At 37.7% G+C, this 10,283-nt stretch overlaps 2 pseudogenes; one reads left to right on the forward strand and one right to left on the reverse strand.

The window, feature by feature from the left end:
* Positions 1-1,203: 1,203 nt before the first annotated feature.
* LOC144291078 (protein FAM114A2 pseudogene) lies at positions 1,204-4,470 on the reverse strand (annotated as a pseudogene).
* A 1,920-nt stretch (positions 4,471-6,390) lies between these two features.
* LOC144291080 (large ribosomal subunit protein eL29-like) lies at positions 6,391-6,875 on the forward strand (annotated as a pseudogene).
* The last annotated feature ends 3,408 nt before the right edge of the window (positions 6,876-10,283 follow it).

Here is a 10,283-nt window from a genome sequence, read left to right on the forward strand (position 1 = left end):
GATAGATAGATAGATAGATAGATATGATATAGATATATGATATAGATATAGAGATATGAGGTTATCTCATATAGAGATATGAGATATTCTTTCCTTTCAACTATACAGATTCTTCTCACATGTGCCCCACATGTCCATCTGGTAAGTGCCTCTTTATTCCACAGACTTAGAATCACTGCATGGGCAGGATACTAGGCAGGCTGGGGAAAGAGGCAAATTGGGTCTTAACATTGGGTAAGATTTTTTGGTAGCCTCAGGTTTAAATATCTCCCATAGTTCAGAAGATTGTTTTCTCTATAATGGAATGGGGAAATGTTTTAAGTATGTTTAGTACTTTAATTTGGTGACTCAGAAAAATATTCGACTTTTTCATTTGAAAAAGTTACTTTTTTTTTCAAGTGACACAATTATTACTTTTTATTTAAATGTTTTAGAAGATGAGTGGTAGAGCTCACAAAAGTTACCTCCAACAACAAAGTTGGAGAATTTTTTTTAAAAAAAGAGTGGATACCAAATAACTTTTAGGAAAATAACATCTTATTAGCCTCTTACATTGTTGAAGAGAGCAAAAGAAGGCTTAAGATCTAAAGGATAAAAGTTGTATTTATAAACATGCTAAGGAATACATTAAAACAAACAAAAAACAAAAATAAGGAAAAACATTGTATCTTACAGGTTAAATTCTGTTACAAATGATTTCTATGGGACTCTATAGTCCCCTTCAACAGCATTTAAATAACAAAAACTCCATTACTGAAAGAGCTTCAATACTCCTTTGGAGCTGGCTATTACAGAATTTATCCTGCATATAAGGTATGCATGAAAAACATCCTGGAGAGACTTGGAATACCTGCAAACATGAAATTGTTTCTTTAAGTTGCACTTATTGGTCTGGAATCCCCTTGACTGGGGTTCAATTACAACTTGAAGCTTGTCACCTTAGGGTAGAAGAACAATTTAAAGCCAAAGGGCACTTTGCTGTAGTTAATTCATGTGGCTTCAAGTACATTTCAGAAGTTTCTCCTCCATGCCAAAGACCTATTGAGAATTAAGGAACACATGAAACTTTCTAACCGAGTCCTAAGAATCTAGGTAATCATTACAGTTTCTATATACTGTTTTCTTAAAGCCACAAATTTTATTATAGAAAGGAGAAAGGTCATGGCATCGACAGATCAAGCACAAGACTTCTAAAATACTAAATTGTTTCTCTCTTGCTTCACAACCAATTATATCAGGGGGCTGCAAAATAATACAGAACCATAACAAAACTGTTAGTGTTTTGCATCATGTCCAATAAAGAGCAATATTTTTGCCTGAGTCTCCCATTTACCTTTATCTAGAGCTATTATTCTTGAACTTTCCATAAAAATTTCTTCTCAAATAATTTAATAATTCTAACAACTTAGAAGGGCAGTGTGAAGACCTGAATATTTCACCCAAGCAATGAAGGCAACAAAACTCCTTTAAACCTGCTCTCCTGCCCAAATTTTATACACTAAAAGAATCCTTTCTCCTTCCCTTCTGCAGGGGTACCCAAAAGAGAGTGGCATTTCTTGGCCACCACAAGTTTTGGGTTGGATCCTCTCTGTTCTTCAATGTTCTGACAAAGATCCTGGGCCTGTATATAGCTCATGCCTCTGGTAATTCAGTTTTGTTCTCAATGAGAGAGATCTCTAGCACAGGTAAGAGCAGCTGAAAGGCATCCTGCATATAGGAAGCACTGTTTGATGCCTCCAGAAATACTGCAGTGACTAGGGGATTAAGGATGTCTGCCTTTTCTTTGACCCCAGCAGTTGTTAGGCAAGTGGTGAACTCTTTAGACAGAGAAGACAACTCTTTACACAACACAATTGTCATCTGGGAAAAAGTTCTGCTTCTTTCTATGGCTGTCACTTCCTGCTTCTGGCCATGCAGAACCAGAGCCGCTGTTTTGTGAAACAGCGTCAGCTCTGCTAGGCTCCGGATTGCAAATGCATGGATATCCTCTATTGAATTTTTACTGATTTGCTCAATTTTTTCTGTTTCCAACTGTTTCTCTCCATCTTCCTTCTCTTCTGATGGCTTGGCCAGAGATGTACTGATCCATTCGTAGGCAGTATTCCTTGCCTTGGTAAGTTTCTCAGGTTTGGAGGAGACATGCAGCTGGGAAAATAGCTCTGTTATTTCTTTGGTAAAGTCTTCGTCATCTTTTTTCTATTCTTCCTCTTCCTCACAGAACTCTGCTAGAGAAAATGCTTCCTTGAGTTGCTCCAATTCAAGTTTTAGAGTCTGTAGTTCTTCTCCACTTAAAGAATTAAGAATAGATTTCACCTTTATTTCACTTTCTCGTGAAAGCATCTCCAGAGCTTCCAGATGCGAAAGGCCTTGAAATTCATCAAAAAGGAGCCCATAATGAGTTTTCTTGTCCGTTTCCAAGGTAACCTCATTGGAGGTCCGTAGCTCTTCTTTCTCCTTTGCCTTTCGTAAAACCTGAGACAATGTAGAATTCCAGTTCATCAGACCCTTGGTTCTTTTAAATCCAGGATCCCCTTCTGCTATTACATCCATTGTCTTTTTCCCAATGAATTCTAAGGCATCCAAACCCCCAATGATCACGCTCTTTCCTGTGGTTTGAACAGCAGTAGAGATGGTTGAAAATACACCAAATGGCTCAATCAATGAGGAGGAGTTTGCATTCTCATTGGCATTTGTCTCTCCTGCTGCATACTGGACTTCAGTTGAAATTTCACTGGGACTAGGAATTCCAAGAGAAGTCTCTGCCTTCTCAATGACATTTGAAATACCTTGTCTTACTGTAGCTACTGTAGCTGAGGCTGAAGAGAGCAAGCACTTGCCCCAGCTGCCCCAATATCCCCATCCAGTCTGAGGTACATCTTTGGAAACAGTCTCCTGTTCTTCCCAGTAGGCAGAAAAACAAAAGGCAAAAGAAAAGGGAAAAAAATAAAAAATAAGAGAGAATACAGAGAAGGTATCTAATTAGCTTTGTCTACAGCCTGTGATGCCTCAACAGGGAGAACTTCTTAAGTCTCAAGGTCACTGGAAGGTTTGGACTCTGGTCTTTTCCTAGTGATAGCTGCAAGCTCTGATTTATTCTCTGGCTTGGGACTTTGGTCAACAAAGAATTCTCAGCCAGATCACAGTTCCCATCTTCAAGGGTGGAGTCTCAATATCATCTTTCTTTTTTTACGTTTTTTTTTTAAATTTTTATTTATTTATGATAGTCACACACACACAGAGAGAGAGAGAGAGAAGAGAGAGGCAGAGACACAGGCAGAGGGAGAAGCAGGCTCCATGCACCGGGAGCCCGACGTGGGATTCGATCCCGGGTCTCCAGGATCGCGCCCTGGGCCAAAGGCAAGCGCTAAACCGCTGCGCCACCCAGGGATCCCTCAATATCATCTTTATCTGACATGATTAGATCATTGCCGCCGCTGCCGCCGCCGCCGAGGAACCCTGAATAAAGTTACTTTTATTGACTTGCTAGTTCAGATCTCAAGGAGATATTACATTTTGTCATTTTAGAGCAGAATATTACTAATTCATATTAATATTCCTCATAAAGGAATAAATTTTAGCTCTGGGTTTTCATTAAAAATACTGCTTTACTTGTCTCATCTTCATAAATCAATTAGAACTATTCTTTAATAACCCTCTAATTTGGGCCATTAAAAAATAATGTATGTCTTGAAAAGAAAGTGAGGTTCTTTGTTTAAAACATCATTTTATCAAGAGAGTTTAACCTCACACTCCTTCAAAATATTTACCAGTATTTTCTCATGAGGATCTTTCATTTCTCAGTTTTAATTTCATGAATTTAAAATTAATGTTGACAGTACTGAATCATATGCTCTTGCAGCTAGGAAACTTCACATCAGAGGATGGTGAAAATGAGGCTGCAGTAACACAAAAAATAAAGAAAACACAGTGATGATGATAGAAACGTCCCTTGCCTGTTTGCTGAAGACTTAAGCATATAATCTTACAATATTTGGTAGGGAAAAGGACTGTTTTGTCTATTTGTCTCTTCTCCATGTATTATTCATTTTAAAAATACCCCTTCCTTCTCATTGAGCATTAGCCAGAACCCATTTCATTAAGAGGAAAATGTGTAACAGAGCATTTTCATCTGCCCTGATCTCTATGTTTGGGGTTTTTTTTTTTTCTAAACTATATCTTATCATGAATTTATTATCAGATAAATGGGAACAGATCTACTTTTTTGTTACTCAAATACAAAGAAGATGATGTTAAAGAGGAAAAAAGTAAGACTACTTTTATGTCATTAATGGGTGGATTATGGAAACCAATTCTTAAGTAGGACTGTTTGGGCTTCCCAGTAATGACTGTTTCATATTTGTGATAAAGCACCTCTGGGGTTTTCTTGTTTCTTTACTTTGGAATAATAATTAATCTTCTCTTGATTTTTCTCAAAATAGATGTAAAAATATTGAGACTATAAGTACCCATGTGTAAGGGACCACCCTGAACTGAACTTTGCAGTCCTTGAAATTTGCAAAAGCAATGAATAATTCTTACCCGTGTTTTTTTTGGAGATTGCTGCTACTCATGTATTCAAATATTCCTCAGATTTCCCATTTTCATTCCCTTGCAGTTAGCATATTTCACCATGCTCTGTACACTGACATCTAGTTGGTGATGATTTTGCCTTCCTAGACTCTACCAGCTGTTTCTCCACAGTTCCCTCCCTGGTCCATATGCCACAAGGCAGAGGATATTGTCCAGTAAATCCACAGCCCAAACCCACATGTGTGGTGTATTGTCAATTTCACCTCCCAGATCCTTTCTGTTCATTTATACTTCAGTTTCTAGAAGAGGATTGTAATGATGACAATGAAGGTGAAATTGACCTTTATGATAGTAACAAACTAAATATCCCCTTTCCAGCCTGAGTGGCTCAGTGGTTTAGCGCCGCCTTCAGCCCAGGGTGTGATCCTGGAGACCCGGAATCAAGTCCCACATGGGGCTCCCTGCATGGAGTCTGCTTCTCCCTCTGCCTGTGTCTCTACCTCTCTCTCTTTCTCTCTCTCTCTCTGTGTCTCTCATGAATAAATAAATAAAATCTTTAAAAAATATGCCCTTTCGTGTATATAAGGCACATTGTAAATCCTAAAGATAAATCATATTATTTATACATTATCTCCATCTTAAGAAATGTGCATTTTTATGATGGTATCGTACAATGAAAACAGATGTGTTCATCCTTCCTTTTTTCCCCCTGTAATCTGTGCCACCCACAAGGTCATAATGCCCAAATTTGCACTGGGATCTGGCAAAGAGTTTCCTCCGTCATTATATTCTCCATTTCTCTGACCACTGGCTTGAGTACAATGACCTTAGCATTCTTCACTAGTTCGCAGTCCATTTGAAAACACTGTGTGCCATATGATTATTCATGATTCAGATAATTGCAGAATGACACAACGTCTAAAGTGATTGCTTCCTTGATCAAGTTTTTAAGGGAAATTTTAGCCGTGTTAACTTTCTCCTGAGGAAACCGCAGCCTTCGCTTTAGTTCTAAATGGCCCTTGAGTGGTAATTTTTCCAAATGAATGTTCATATTTCACTTTGACATTTCTTATTCCATTTATGTTTTGTTTTGCTTGCCTCTTTCTTTTATTTTGATTTCCTGATTTGCCTACTTATCTTTTCTTTCCTCTTTCACAGTGTGGTATGTCTCTTAGAGTATGACTTGTTTCAGAATTTTCTTTCATGTTATTTTCTCTGTGATTTATGTCATTATAATCAGAATTCCAAGTCACTTTGAAGGTATCTATTTTTCTCCAGTTTTAAAATGAGATTTTTGTGCTTGATTCATTAGGCAAGCCAGGTATCATCTGAACACCAGCCACTCCAAGAACCTTATTTGAGGAGGGTCTCCTAGGTCAGCCGCTGATGACCAAAATTCTGCACCCTGCTATCCTAAACAGTGATGTGTGAGTCAGGTGAAGAGCGTGATCAATCTTATGAATTGATGTGGCAATGGTAATAGGAATCATGTCCTGCTGGCCAGAGGGAAAAAGATCGGGGTCTTTAAAGCCAGAGACTGTCAGAAGGAATCCCAGAGGGAAGACAATCCCAGAGGGAAGACAATTAGAGACAAGACCCCAGAAGGGTCTCTAATTCTGTATATGTAGTGCACAAATCTAGGATTAATCCCAGACATGTATGGGACTGTCCTAAACCAACTGTTGGAACAAATACAAAAAGAAGAAGAAACAGAACTTATAATATGCATCTAAGAGGGGAGATTGCCTTCTAAAACAAAACAAACATTCTTCAGAGCATTGTAACAGGACTAAAAGCATAGGCTAATAGTCACAAAGTCCAAGATACAATTCAAAATTACTCAAAATAGAGCAGCGGGCTTTGGTGCAGACATGGCCAAGTCCAAGAACCACACCATGCACAACCAGTCATGAAAATGGCACAGAAATGGCATCAAGAAGCCCTGGTCACAAAGATACAAATCTCTTAAGGGGGTAGACCCCAAGTTCCTGAGGAACACGTGCTTTGCAAAGAAGCACAACAAGAAGGGCCTGAAGAAGATGCAGGCCAACAATGCCAAGGCCATGACTGCACGTGCTGAGGCTATCAAGGCCCTTGTCAAGCCCAAAGAGGTTAAGCCCAAGATCCCAAAGGGTGGCAGCCACAAGCTCAATTGACTTGCCTACATTGCTCACCCCAAGCTCGGGAAACGTGCTCATGCCTGCATTGCCAAAGGTCTCAGGCTCTGCCGACCAAAGGCCAAGGCCAAGGCTCAAACCAAGGCCCAGGCTGCAGCTGCAACCCCGGCTCCAGCTCCTGCTTCTACTCCTGCAGCGCAGTGTAGAGGCTTCTGCCTGCCAGTGTGAGGACGGAAGGACTGGTATGACCCCTGGGCTTCTGTCGGCATGGGCCTGGTGTCCTCCTGTGCTATTTTATTTGTACAAATAAACCTGCGGCAGGATCTGTCAAAAAAAAAATTACTCAAAATATAAAGAACTGGGAAAATGTAAGCAATTCTAAGAGATAAATACATAGAAGCCAAACCCAAGATTAAGAAATGGTATTGAAACTGTTGTAGACACAAATAGAAGCTCTTATAAGTTATAAATATATTTTTCTATATTATATTTATAACATTATAAAATATAAATCTGACCCATAAGGTAAGAAAGATGCACTAAAAATGAATGAAAAGATAGGATTTCTCTGTAGAAAAACAGAAGTTATAAAACATAACCAAATGGAAAATTTAGAACTGAAAATTTTTACAACTGAAAATTAAAATCTTCCTCAATGGGCTCAGTAGTGAATGGAGATGACAGAAGAGGAATAATCTACAAACTTGATGATTGGCCAATAGAGAAACAGAAATTAGATTGAAAGAAATGACAGAGCCTCAGGTTCCTACCAGATAATATCAGAAGGTCTAAAGTACATATAATTATCATAAGAGAAGAAAAAAATGGGGGGGGGGGAATTTTTGGAAAAATTAGTAGCCATAAAACTAACCCAATGTGACAAAAGATACATATTTATCAATTTTGAAGTTCAGCAAACCCCAAATGGGATAAATGCAAAGGAAATTATGCTTAAACAAATCATAATAAAACTACTGAAACCCAAAAAGAAAAAAAAGCTACTAAAACCCAAAGATAAAATATTTTGGAAGCAGCTAGAGACAAATGATACATTGATATGAGAAAATAATTATTTGAATGACCATAGGTTTTTTTCATCAGTAACAATGGATATCACAAGGCAGCCAAAGTATCTTTAAAGTGCTATATTTTTTTAAATCCTACTAACCCACCATTCTATATCCTTCAAAAATATCTTTGATTGAAGTTGAACTAAAAGAAATATTTGCAAGCATAGTTGCTCTACAGGATAAGCTAAATAAAGTACTTCAGAATTGAAGGTATGATGGAAACTTGCATGTGTAGAACCTAAAGGATGGCACAGAAATGGTAAATGTATGAGTAACTAGAAAACATTTATTTTATTCCTTCTCAAAATTTCTTTAAAATACACATGACTGTTTTTTTAAAATTACAACACAGTGTATTGGGAGTTTTCTGTGTAGAGATGTAATATCTCCAACAATGATGGTGGTGTAAATGACCAATACGGTATTAAAGGTTTGACAATTTACATGAAATGATACTACATATTAATTCTAGGTAGGTTGTAAAAGGTCAGATACAGACATTAATTTTCCTGGGATAACAATGAAAAAAGTAATTCAAAGACATACTGCCAAAATTCCAATTGATACATTAGAATACTAATGTTATAGTAGTCAAACAATTTTTTTAAAAGCAAGAGAGGTGCCTAGGTAGCCTAGTTGGTTGAGCATACAACTCTTGGTTTGGGGTCAGGTCACGATCTCAGGGTTGGAGGATGGAGCCCCACGTCAGGGTGGGGAGGTGTCCACACTCAGCAGGGAGTCTGCTTGAGATTCTCTCTTTCCTTCTTCACTTGCCCTACTCTTCTCTCTAAAATAAATAAATGAATCTTTTTTTAAAAAATTGATAATCTAAACAATCAAGTTAAAAGGCAAAGACTGACATAGTGAATACAGAACAAGTCCCATTACATGTTTTTTAACGTAAGAGAACTAAAAAGGGAGTAAGGGAGTGAAAGAGATATACCATGTAAAGAGTGAGTATAAGACATCTCAAGTTGCTGTTTTAATATTAGATAAAGCAGACATAAAGATGAAGTGTTTGCCACAGCAGGATAGATTTTTCACAATGATAAAAGCACAAAACTTCGTCAGGAAGGCAATTTGATATTGATAACAAATATCACTGTGTATGCAACTAATCACATGGCCTCAAATGCATGAGGAAAAATTGAGAGAAATAAAGGGAGCTACCTACAATTTCACAAGCATAGTGAGATATTTTAACATCCTCTCCAGAAATTAATAGTAGAAGACATTAGACAACATGGTAGATTTAAGCAATGCTATCAAGGACTTTCTTTTAATTATTAGGTACGGAGCTCTACATCCCAAACTGTAGAACAATTTTCTCCATGCACATGACACACCAACATAAGCCATATACTGGGACATAAAATGAATCTCAATAACTTGAAGAGGATCAAAATTAAACAGAGTTGTTTTTTCAGACCACAAACAACTAGAGTAGAATCTATTAAAATAATATACCTAGGAAGGAAAGAAAGGAAATAAGAGAATATATAAAGAAAACTAATCTGACAACTATATAGAAAATTAATGAAGCCAAAAACTGTTTCTCAAGATCAAAAATAACAATTCTTAGCTAGATCTACAAAAAAAAAAAAAAGACAGAGAAAAGCAAATCACCAATATCAAGATTTAAAAATGGGTTGTTTTTGGGTCTGCATGTAATGAGCTTGGAAGTTGCCACTCCATCTTAACAAGTAAATGGCTCCACAGACTGAAAAATCAACAGCTCTGCCTGGATCCACAAGAGAAGGGGAAGGCACAGGAAAACCACAGTCGCCAAGATTGGAGAGACAGACAGACGAATACAAGGAGTCATAGATTACTAAAGCAGAGATGCACAAGTGGAAACTGCTGCAAGAACCAGTGCCGGGGTAGGAAAACCTTACCTCTTATTAAATAAGTGCTGGAAACTCAGTGTGGACAACTCAGAGAGTTAAAAACTCCAGGGTGATCCAGTCATGGGGGAAAGGGGGATGCGGAACTCCACAATAGTATGAAATTTATCATCAGAACTCCTTCTTATTCCCATACTAAATATCTGAGATCTCCTTGTTTCCAAAAGATAGGGAAGGGAAAGGATTATTCTATTCTATTCTATTCTATTCTATTCTATTCTATTCTATTCTATTCATTATTTTTTTCTAGTTTTGAGTTTTTACTTAAATTCCAGGTAGTTAACATACAGTGTAATGTTAGTTTCAGTAGTAGAATTTAGTGATTCATCACTTGAATACAATACCCAGTGCTCATCAACAGCTAGTGCCCCCTTTAGTACCACTCACCCATCTAACCCATTTCTCTGTCCCTCTCCTCCAGCATCTCTCAGGTTGTTCTCTATAGTTATGGCTTGCCTCTCTTTTTTCCCACCTAGGTTCATCTGTTCTTTCTTAAAATCCACATGAGTGAAATCATATGGTATTTGCCTTTCTCTGTCTGACTTATTTCACTTAGCATAGTACTCTCTAGCTCCATCCACATTGTTGCAAACGTCAAGACTTCAACTTTCTTATGGCTGAGTATATTCCATTATGTGAGTGTGTGTGTGAGTGTGTGTGTG

The sequence above is a fragment of the Canis aureus genome, chromosome 19 (assembly GCF_053574225.1).
Source record: "Canis aureus isolate CA01 chromosome 19, VMU_Caureus_v.1.0, whole genome shotgun sequence".
NCBI classification, from domain to species: domain Eukaryota; kingdom Metazoa; phylum Chordata; class Mammalia; order Carnivora; family Canidae; genus Canis; species Canis aureus.